Source organism: Parus major, chromosome 3, assembly GCF_001522545.3.
Source record: "Parus major isolate Abel chromosome 3, Parus_major1.1, whole genome shotgun sequence".
Lineage (NCBI taxonomy): Eukaryota > Metazoa > Chordata > Aves > Passeriformes > Paridae > Parus > Parus major.
Genome location: NC_031770.1, coordinates 110163713 through 110175333, shown reverse-complemented (window position 1 = coordinate 110175333; position 11621 = coordinate 110163713).

The window sequence follows — 11621 nt, the reverse complement described above, 5'->3', positions numbered from 1 at the left end:
GACAAGGAAACCAATGGCTGTCCTAGGAGGGAGGTCAGTGTTTCTGTGTTTGCTGAGGATGGAATTATAGAGTTACAGAATGGTTTGGGCTGGAAGGACCTGAAAAACCATCTAGTCTCCTGCCATGGGAAGGGACACCTTCCATAAACCACATTGCTCCAAGCCCTGTCCAACCTGGCCTGGGACATCTCCAGGGATGGGGAATCCACACCATCTCTGGGCATCTCTGAGGGCTCCTTCATCCCTCCTCACTCCTGCACTGGGCAAAGTGTCACCTGCAGTCTCCCAGGATATTTCAGACTCCATTGCATAAGTGCCCTGTGGTGCTTTGCCGACGTTCCAGGCCAGGATTTGCTGTTGGGGCGATCTCCTGAGCCACGGATTTCCCCGTGCACAGTGACTCACTGTAGCACACTAATCACACCCGGCCCCTTCCGTGATCTCCCCAGCTCCTGCACAGGAATTGCCATTCCCACTTAGGCCACCAGCTCATCAAACCCTCCTTCCTGCCTCCGGCGGTGGCCAAAACCAGAGGCTCCCGAGGTTGCCTCCATCGCGCTCCGAAGCGACTGCACCGTTCTGGGTGTGCGGGTGGAAAAGCTCTCCCCCGGCTGCTGCTGAAGATCCACTTATGCGCTGGAGCATGAGATTTGATTACCTTTATTACAGGATCTTCGCATGCAGAGCTGCAAATGTTCGTGGCCATGCAATTATCCAGTCACAGCAGTTGACTCAGTGACCTTCTTTAGCACTGAAGTCCATAAATTGGCTTTACACAGTGGAGGAATCTCTGAATTCCTGCTCCTCCATTGAACTTCATCTTCACCAAGTGACATCCAGTGACTTGTATTATACAGGGCAGGGAAAAATGGAAAGAGAGTTTTGGGCCTGTGGTTTCCTCCCTTTTTCATTTCAATACCCTCAAAGTCTTCTGTTGTCTTTACAAACCGTTTTTGGATTTTTGACTCTTTTTCCTGAATCAAGACAAAGTTGTGCAGCTCCTCAGGGTGTTCTGGCACCCGGAGGCACAGGTGAAGATCACCCATGAAATTTGCAACACATCCTTTGGCTTTGCTGGGCAAAGATCTCAGGTATATTTAGGAAAAAGCAAAGAATTATGGAATCTCACAGTGATTTGGGCTGGAAGGGACATTAAAGCTCATCCAGTTTCATGCACTGCCGTGGACAGGGACACCTTCCACTGTCCCAGGCTGCTCCAAGCCCCATCCAACCTTGCCTTGGACACTTCCAGGGATCCAGGGACAGCCACAGCTTCTCTGGGCACCCTGTGCCAGGGCCTCCCCACCCTCCCAGGGAACAATTCCTTCCCAATATCCCATCCATCCCTGTCCTCTGGCAGTGGGAAGCCATTCCCTGTGTTCTGTCCCTCCATGCCTTGTCCCCAGTCTCTCTCCAGCTCTCCTGGAGCCACTTTGGGCCCTGGAAGGGGCTCTGAGCTCTCCCTGGATCCTTCTCTTCTCCAGGTGAGCACCCCCAGCTCTCCCAGCCTGGCTCCAGAGCAGAGGGGCTCCAGCCCTTGGAACATCTCTGTGGTCTCCTCTGGGCTCTCTCCAGCAGCTCCAAATCCTTCTGCTGTTGGATCCCAGGGCTGGAGGCAGCTCTGCAGGTGGGGTCTCACCTGAGCTGGGCAGAAGGGCAGAATCCCCCCTTCCCTGCTGCCCACGTTGGGAGATCAGCCCAGGACATGATCATGGCCGTGTCATGTCCAGGTGTCATCCACCAGCACCCCCAAATCTTTCTCCCTGGGAGAAGTCCCGTTCTGCTCCCAGCCTCTTCTTGTGCCTGGGATTGCCCAGACCAAAGTGTGGGACCTTGCATTTGGCCTTTTTGAACTTAATGAGGTTCACATGGACCCACCTCTCCAGCCTGTCCTGGTCCCTCTGGATGGCAAGAGGCAAGGAAGGTCATTTCAAGGGCAGAAAAGGACAGATGATGAGTTCACCCCTTTAAACTTCAGGGGAAATTGAAAGACAAGAAGAAACTCAGGGATTCCAAGTACAGTTTGGCCAGAGCTCACATTTCTCAGTGAAAATGCACAAGGTATCACAAGGAACAGGGCAAACAGCTATTCAGGGAGAAGGGAAAAAATGTTACTTTTAGGGAAAACAATGCCACAAAATAACATTTAGCATCTCTTCCAGCACATGCTGCTGCAGCCTTGAGTGCAAGGAGCCGTAAAAGTGACTAAAGCAAGAGTCTCTGGAGCGGATTGCTCAAGTGAAAGGAAGCTGGGATGAAATGCCAGCCAGCCCCGTCGGTCCCTCACCCAGCCCTGCTCAGAAATGCCTGATGCTTTCTGACTGGATAGCCAGGCCTGGAGTAATTACTCAGTTCCAGCATTTTCACTTTTAAAGCGAAAAAGAGGCTTCTTATCTTTGCATGAGTTACAATTTTGCCTCGTATTTTATGACCTGACACTGCTGGTGAAGGTCTTTGCTTCTGGTTCGCTCCTCTCCTGGTCCATGTGGTCACTGTCCTTCTCTGCCCTACTGGAATTAAAATCCCTGGGGCTATGGCTACAACTGGGAATGAAACTTTTTGGGGCACAGACAGCCACCCCTACTGCTGAACTGCTTGTTTCAGCTCGGGTGGAAGATTGGCTGGAATAACCTGGGAAGCTCAGGAGTTAACGGGGCCATTCCCAATGGACCAGCTGGAGGGATCATCCTGGTCTGAAGTCTGAGGAAGTTTAATGGCAGACACATCCCAGCTGGCCAGCCTGTCTTGGCTTTGGGGCACGCACGAGACCATGTTTATATTAAATCTCTTAAGAGATTTGTAAATCTCTGGAGAGAATCTGGGTGCTCTGAGGTGCTCTGGTCCTGCACAGTAATTATGACTGGGGTCATTAATCACACTTAGAGACTGAAGGCCTGAATCCACTCTCCAGGGGAATAGCAGGAGCTGGGTGTCTGACTGCTGATCCAAGTAAAGCTCAAGACAAAAATGCTGGAAGAGCCTTTCCAAGGGTTCTGGAAGGGCTGTTTGGCCACGGGTTAGGCAGCAGTGGGGTGTCACCTGTGGGGTGTGACTTTTCCAGTCACACCCAGACCAGACCAGACCAGACCAGACCAGGTGGTGTCCCTGGATTGTCTCTAAATCCTCCTACTCATACAGGCACTGCGCCAATTGCCTTTATTCCCTGACATTGTTCCTCCATCCGTTTTTCCCCTCTTCAAGCCACAGCTCCAGCACCTCAGCAGCCCTTTCCTGTGTCCTGGGATCCTGATGAAGCCACCACATGACCTTGGTCGATGTAACCATTCCTTTCCTGGTCTCTGCTCATGTCCTGCTCCTGGAACTCCCCCTCCCCACATCCCTCCCACCCTTGTGGCCATCCCTCTTCCCTCTTCCACACCTCCCTTATGCAGCTCTGCTGCTTCCCAAGGACCTCTCCTGCTCTCTCCCAGCCCTTGCAGCACCGTGGAAGCTGGGAGCTGAAGGACTGGCCTCCAAAACCTTGGTGTTCTCACCATGTGGAGGGACACCCCACGTTCTGGCTGAAAAACAGAACAGGTTTTGGGGCAACAACAGCATCACTCTGCCTCATTTTCAGCTCTCCATGCAGCCCACGAGTCCTTCCCTCCTACCAGACCACTCTTTCCCGAGTCATCAGCCTTCATGATACTCTAAAACCTGGCATTCCTAAGCCATTCCCTGTTTCTCCATCCCAGCCACCTCCCCCACTCTCTTTCCTTCTCTAATATCCAAGGAGCCACGGCTTAGGAGCCCCAGCCTAGCATCACCTCCTCTAATAGCATAAACCCTGCATGAATCCCCTTGATTTTAGGGCACAGGGTGTTACTGGAATTCCTTCCTTGTTCCAAGTGCTTGGGTCTTTTCTGCTATTTCTGTGCTGGATATTCAGAGCATGGGAAGATGGGTTATTACTGGGATTTTAGAGTCAGTGTTTATTTTTAGAAAAGAAAATGGGTGCAGCAGAGGGGTCTGTATCATACATCCTCAGGAGGCAAAAACTGACAAGTTAAAGTCATCATGATAAAAAGTTTCCTTTAAAAAGAAAAAAAAAAAAATCACAATTCTTACTGTTTGGAGCAAATATTCCCAGTATTGGTCAGCTTGATGCTCCTCCCATGCCTGCCAAAAATAAAAACAGCTTTCAGACATTCACTTTATTTGTATTTGATGCTTTTTTTGGGTCTAGGTTAAGGGTCACAGATTGGCCAGAGGTGGCAGGGAGGACAAACAATGGAGATGTAGAGCTGACAGGCATGTGGGGGTGGAAAATCCTGGAAGCGCTGGATATGTTGGCTCTGATTTTATTTGGGTTTTTCAGGCTAATTAGAAAGTGCTGCACACTCATACATTGGCAGATCCTAAACATTGTGGTGTTGGCTGGCTGGGTAAACACATATGGGATTGGAGGGAGTGGCATGGTTTGGGAAATCCTGGGGAGATGGAGCAGGGTGGAAAAGGGAGGCAGGATTGGGGAATTTTTTTGGCCATGCAACACAGGCCGTTTCCCTTTGTCCACAATGGGGGAAATTCCTCACTCCTGGAAAGGAGATGAGCAGGCTGGAGGCACAAAAGGGAAGGAAAACAGATGAGGCATCCATAAGAATTGCTTTGGAGTGGGGGCATAGCAGTGGTCCCAGCAGGAATCCCATTTATTCTCGGGATACTCACAAAGGGGCTTTGCCCAAGACATGTTTAAGCAGCTTATGGCCATTAGACAAATGTTTAATCTGCAGGAAAAGTGGGCCAGCAGGCAGGCAGGTGCTGGGATGCTTTGTGAGCCACGGAGCCGCTGGATCTGGGAGAGAGGGGACCTTGGGGACAGGGAACCAGAGGAGTGCAAGGTTTGCACCCCAGGGCTTGGCAGGGCAGGTGTGGCCACAGCAAATGCCAAAGGGTTCCCATGGAAAGGTGAAAGGAGCCCCTTAAATCACCCGAGGGCAGCAGGGATGGGCAAGGAGACCCTAAAAAGGCTGTCCCAAATCTCGCTGGAACCTGTCCCACCTCTCCTGACACTGCAGGGCCGGAGGCAGCCAGGTGGAAGGTGGCTCAGATAAAACTCTCCAGATGTGCAGCCCCCGCCTCCCAGAGGCAGAGAAAGCCAGACGGGAAATCAGCTCATTCCCAGACCTGATCCCAGTCTGCCCTAAATAAAGACGTGGATCGGGCTGCGGGGGGCACGAGCAGAGCGGGAGTAACTTCAGCCCGCACTTCTCCGAGAGCAGGGCTGGAGCTGGCATCCCTGGGGGCATGAGCAGCATTTCCCAGGCAGCTGCCGTCATTTTGCACTTATCCAAGAGATGGCAGCCTTCCCTAAATCTTCTCCCGGGCTCCGAGCACCAGGCACGCGTTTCACCTTGAGCTGGACGCGGTGCTCTCCAGCTGCAGAGAGCTGCCAAAATCCGCCTTTCCAGCCCTGCTGCCCGCGTTTTCCTGGTTCCTGCCCGGAGCTGGGATCGTGGAGAAGGGATCTGGGTTTTCTCTTGCTTGTACATCACCCGAAGTTGACTTCTTGCTGGCAGCCCCAGCATCCCGGGCTGTTCCTGTGGCATTCCTCACCATCCATGGTGCCTGGAGCAGCCTCTGTGGGAGGGGTTGGAAACTCCAGGAGGAAGTGGAGGAGCCAGTAATCCACTGGCCTGGGCTCTCAGGATCACAGGATCTCCCTGTGACCTCTATTCCCAAATTGTCCTTCCCTGCAGAAGGACAGCAGGAGATGGTGGGATGAGCTCTGCCTCCCGGTGCCTTTGCTGGGTGGTTTTGTGGTCACCCACCCACAAAACTCCAGTGTGTCCCCTCAAGAAATCACAGAGTGGTTGGGTTAGAAAAGACCTTAAAAACCTTCTCAGTCACCCCCTGCCATGGGCAGGGACATCTCCCACTATCCCAGGTTGCTCCAAGCCCTGTCCAGCCTGGCCTTGGACACTTCTGGGATCCAGGGACAGCCACAGCTTCTCTGGGCACCCTGTGCCAGGGCCTCCTCATCCTCACCAGATTCCCACCTTCTTCCCCAGAGATTTTACTCTGACTCAGTGTTCATTGCAGCAAATTCCCCTTTATGCACCCACCTTGTGCATCTCTGTTCTCCAGACCTTGGGAGTGGAAGATGGGAACACAAATATAAACCCCATTCTTTTCCAAGCATCCCTTTCACCAGTCTGTCCTGCTCTCCATATCATATATGTGGAAAACTACAGACACCAAACTACAAACACAAAGCAACACCCTCAGCTCTGACCCCCCACCACTGTTTCCCTGAGCCCACAAGTCCTAGAGAAAGAAGTCACACAGAAAATTCCTGGCTCTGTTCCTGTGGCCATGGACACTCTGCAGGTGTCTATTCCAGGCCATTAAACAGTGCCAGGGCCTGTTTGCTGGGCCTGGGGCCAGCTGGCATTACCTGGCCATGTCCAGACTATCACTGGTGTGTGAGCATCCCCCATCCCTCCATCCCTGTTCCTTACTGGTGAACACCTTTGCTGTTGTCCCCACCCGGCACTTGGACTGAAACCTGCCCCAAGTTAGACCTTCAATAGGCTCTGTTCATCCCTGTTGATCCCAACCTCCCCAAAAGATGAAACTGTCACTACCCACAGTGTATTCTCTGTTTTTCTCAGATGGTGATCCATTTTTTAATTTGAGTTTTTAAATCCTTTCCCTTTGCTGTGCATTAAAACTCAGCAGAGCATGATTTCCTTCCTGTCCAAGAGAGACAGGGGAGCCTTTTCCTCTGGGCTTAGGATAACTTGGAGATGCCATGGGGGGTGACACTGGAGTCCACAGCTGAGGACATTGATGGGAATGGAAGGAAAAAATGGCCTTAAAAATCTGCAGATGACAATTCCCTGAGCCATGGTGAACTCTTCTCCAGGAAACCCATCCAGTCCCCCCAGGAGCGAGGTGGAGTGGCAGCACAGTCCCTGCAGCAGGGACTTCCAACTGCTCCTCCTGGAAGAGACATTAGGAGGAAAGTCACAGTGACAAATGGGAACTGGGATCAGCAAGGCATGAGGCTGATTTAGGTTTTTCCATGCTTTGTTTTCCAAGGAGATGGTGAGCAGAGAAGAGCCCTAGATCACAGAATCACAGAATTTTTGGGGTTGGATGGGACCTTATGGATCATCATGTTTCAATCCTCTGCCATGGGCAGGGACACCTTCCACTATCCCAGGCTGCTCCAAGCCCTGTCCAACCTGCTCTTGGACACTTCCAGGGATCCAGGGGCAGCCACAGCTTCTCTGGGCACCCTGTGCCAGCTGCAGCTCTGCTCCCACCAGTGGGTCAGGGATCACTTCCTCATTCATCAGATTTTTCTCCTTCACCTGTCCCCAGCAATGCCCAGAGATGCTGTCTCAGCTGAGAAGGAGCAGCTGGAGGGAACATTCCCCATGTTGTGTCCTTGGGAAGAGTCTCCAGCAGGAATGCCATGGGCTGTTTACCCCATAATGCCAAAACGGGGCTCAATGACACATAAAAGGACAAAGATAAAGTCTTTCTGGGCACAAATCTTATCTATTGGTGGCAATTTTCAGATTCAGAATCCACAGTGCCATTTTCAGGCTGCACTAGCCCTGGCTGGGTCCAATCTGTTATCTGAGATTGTGCCTCTCCCCTGCTGCTTCACCCTCCACCCTCCTCAATCCCAGGGATCCGGTGCCTTCCAAGTGTTCCTGCACCACCACATGGAGCTGCTCACACAGCCATGGTGGTTTCCAAATTATTGGCAGCTCAGGAGGTGAGGGTTAGAGCCCTGGGGGTGCTCACCTGGAGAAGAGAAGGCTCCAGGGAGAGCTCAGAGCCCCTTCCAGGGCCTAAAGGGGCTCCAGGAGAGCATCCCTTGGGATAAGAGAGGACAGGACAAGGAGGAATGGGTTCAACTGGCAGTATTTGCATTTGGCCACATCATCTCCATGAACAAGGACGTCTCTGGCAAGACTGACCAGATTTTTCCTGGCCCTCTGCACCCAACTTTTTAGAAGACATTGAAGCACACAGCACATTTCAGGGTATTTTTTATTGAAAGGACCAACATCTATTTCCATCAAAGAATATAAAAAAACCACAAAGAAAGAAGAAAACAAAGAAGAAACAAAGTTTCTTCCAAACAAGAAGAAACCACTGCAAACATCACTTTCCATCCTCCTCTCTACTTCCTTTTCCTGTGTGTCAGGCAGCAGTGCATCCTCCCACAGTCCTCAGTGTGTTCCTCCCTCTCTCCTTTGCCACAGCTCCTGGAGCAATGCCCTCTGCAGCTCCTTTTTGGCTGGCTCTTGGCTGTGGAGAGAAGGAAAGATCTGCATCTACATTGACTAATTCCTCATGGTCACCAGTGGGTCACCAGTGACCCAGTTCCCGTGGAGACACACAGATGCTGGATGTCTAAATTCAGGATGGGGTGATTCTGGAGCTGAACTCCACTCCAAAAGTCTTTTGAACCAAACCCAGCATAATTCTCCATGCAAGATCCACCCACACCTACTTTCCCAGAAGAGTTTTTTCCATACAATCCCAGAGGGGTTTGCTGGGAAGGGACCTTAAAGATCATCTCATTCCACATCCTGCCATGGGCAGGGACACCTCCCACCATCCCAGGTTGCTGCAAGCCCCATCCAACCTGGCTTTGGACACTTCCAGGGAACACTTCCACTTTAATTCCTTTATGGTTCATTCTTATCTCTCATTCTGCTCCACACAATTTTCCACCTTACCTGGGGTGGCCATCAAGGCCATTAGGAAAACAGCAAAGACAATGTAGATGACCCTCATGGCTGGATATCCACCAGGATCACAGCAGCTCTGGGATGCAGCCTTGCAGGGAGATCTTGCTAAGAAAAAGGCTGGAAACCCTGAAATTTATAGACATTTCCTGAAGGAGAGGACAGAGTTAACAGGAGTGTGACTTTCCTGGTGTCCTAGGACACATTGTTTGCTGCTTAATGGGACCTTGTGTCACTCCAACCCAGTGGCCATCTGACAATGAGATGTCCACCCTGCGCCCATTTGGCTCTTTGAAGGGCTCTCGTGTGCCCTGTGCCAGTGTCCCTCCCCTGAGAGCTGGGCTCCTCCCCATCTGGCTGCCAAAACCTTTAGCACAAACAATTGTGACTGTCCCCCTGTTCAGGGGACTTGCTGCTGGCTTGTAGGAATGGTGGGGGTGATCAGTGTTAAAGCAATGAGTTTGAGAGCTCTTTTTCTGCCTTTCCAAAGCAGAGGCCTGAGAGGATTTGTACTGCCCCAGCCAATCCCACTCTGGGCATTCCCAGCTGCCTGTCAAAATCCAGACCCTCCACCAGAGTCCTGGACCCTGTGGCAATGGACTTGCAAGTTGTTATCAAGTTGAAATGTCTTTATTTAACACATAAATTAACAGAACACAGCAAAATGCCAAGGGCAGAGATGACCAGAGTGGCTCAGGCCCCTACTGCCCCCACAAAACGTCCCTCACCACAAACTGGGAAGAGTCAGGGAATCACAGAATGGTTTGGGTTGCAAGGGACTTTAAAGCTCATCTGTTTCCAAGCCCTGCCATTGGCAGGGACAGGGACAGGACAGGGCAGGGACACTTTTCACTAGAGCAGGTTACTGTCAGGAGAAACAGGAGCCCTGGCATTTACATTTATATCAGACTGTGACTGATGTGTTCCTTCCCACATTTCCCACAAAAAAATTCCTCCAGCACCTGCAGTCCAAGAAGAGGCTGAGCCCAAGCAGAGACACTGCAGGTTGTGTTCCTGGCAAAGAATGGATGTTTGAGGCTGAACAATGTTGGCACTGCACCATGCTGTTCCCTCTGGAATGGCCTGACAGCAGCCTGGGGCTGCCTGCCCTGGGGAGCAGGAACTGGAAAAGCTCTTGCTCCATGTGTGTCCACGTGAAGGGACTGGGAACAAGGGGTTCCCTTCCTCATCCAGCTGGACATCACAGCTCTAAGGTGCTGAACACATCCCAAGCCCTGTGGATTTGCTCTTCTCTCCCTCTACACTGATTGCTTCCATTGCATTGCAAGGTAAAAGCAGGAGAAGGAGCACAGAAAATAAACAGGGGATTAAACTGCCCCAAATTTTCCCAATGCACCCCTCTAGCTGCCCTTTCTCTAGATGGGAAATGATCCCTCAGGCCCTCTGGCTCTTCTGGTCCCTGACTCCTCTACAAATTCCAGTTTGTTTCAGGGTGGATGTGCTGCTGGATAAGGCTGAGCCCATCAGCGGCAGTGGCAGCACCTCTGGGATAACAGAGGTAAGAAAAGAGGGAATAAAGTGTTAAACAGCACCTGGAGACAGGAGTGAGAGTATGTGAGAACAGCCCCGCTCCACGGCCAGTGCAGAAGGAGGAGCAGGAGCTGCTCCAGGCACCAGGGCTGAGATTCCAACCCAGGGAGAGGCAGCTGTGTCCCTGCAGCCCAAGGGGGCCCAGGAAGGTGCAGAAATCCACCCGCAGCCCCTGGAGACCCCACCCTGGAGCAGGGGGACGCCTGAAGGAGGCTGTGAGCCCCTGGGAAGGCCACACTGGAGCAGAGCCCTTGGACTTGTGGCTCCATGGGGAGCCCACGTGGAGCAGCCTATTCCTGAAGGACTGACACCATGGAAAGGACCCACACTGGAGCAGGGGAAGTGTGTGAGGAGCCCAACCCCTGAGGGAGAAGGAGCAGCAGACACAACTGACCACAGCCCCCATTCCCCTGCTGAGGGGAGGAGGGAGGGAATTCAGGAGTGACACCCAGAATGGGAAGCAGCAGGCAGGGAGGGCAGAATTTTAAGATTTTTTTTTTCCTTCCTCATTTCCCTCCTCTGACTTTGATTTTCAATCAATTATATTCCCTTTCCTAAGTGGAGTCTGTTTTTCCCATGGTGGCAATTGCTGAGGGATCTCCCCCTGTCCAATCCATTGCATGGGGTCTGTGAGGGCCTTCTCTGTTTCCTACCTGATGAAACTTTCATGGAAAAAGAGCTGTCTTATGCTTGGGAGGAGACATTGCTGAGCCACAGCCATTTTTAAAGACATCTGCAGATAACCTGTGACCTGAAAAGCAGCAAGGAGCTAAAAGAGCCTCTCCTGTCTCCAGAGAGCTGTATTAAGGGCCACGGAGAAGTCAAGAGGAAAAGTAGCACCTTATTCCCAAATCCCCACCCTTTCAGACCTCTGGCAGTCCTGCAGCTTGTTGTCAGAGGATGCTCAGGCTGTTTTTGGTGCTGCTGAGCCTTTGGGCTGGGCTTGGGGAACCTGTTTTAATGCAGGGACCATGGGGACACCAGTAACCACACCACACACACCAGAGCTACATCTCCTTTTTTCCTTTGTTTTATTTTTTGAGAAGAGGGGATGACAATGGGGTCAGACAGCTGGGAATCTGCTCCCAAGGCCACCGTGGTGCCTCCTCTTCCCCAGGTGCTCCCATTTCAGCTCCTATTTCCCCTTCCAGGTGGTTGGGATGCAGCACGAGTACTTGCAGTCGGCAGAGGTGTATTTCATATCCATCACACGACACTTTGGGGAGCAGTACCCCACAGGAGCACAGGTCTTCCTGAACTTCCCATAGCCTGGAAGAGGGGAGGGAGAGTGGTTGTTCCTCATTTCTGTTCCCTATTTCCCCATTTCCCCATTTCCCCATCTCTGTTCCCCATTTC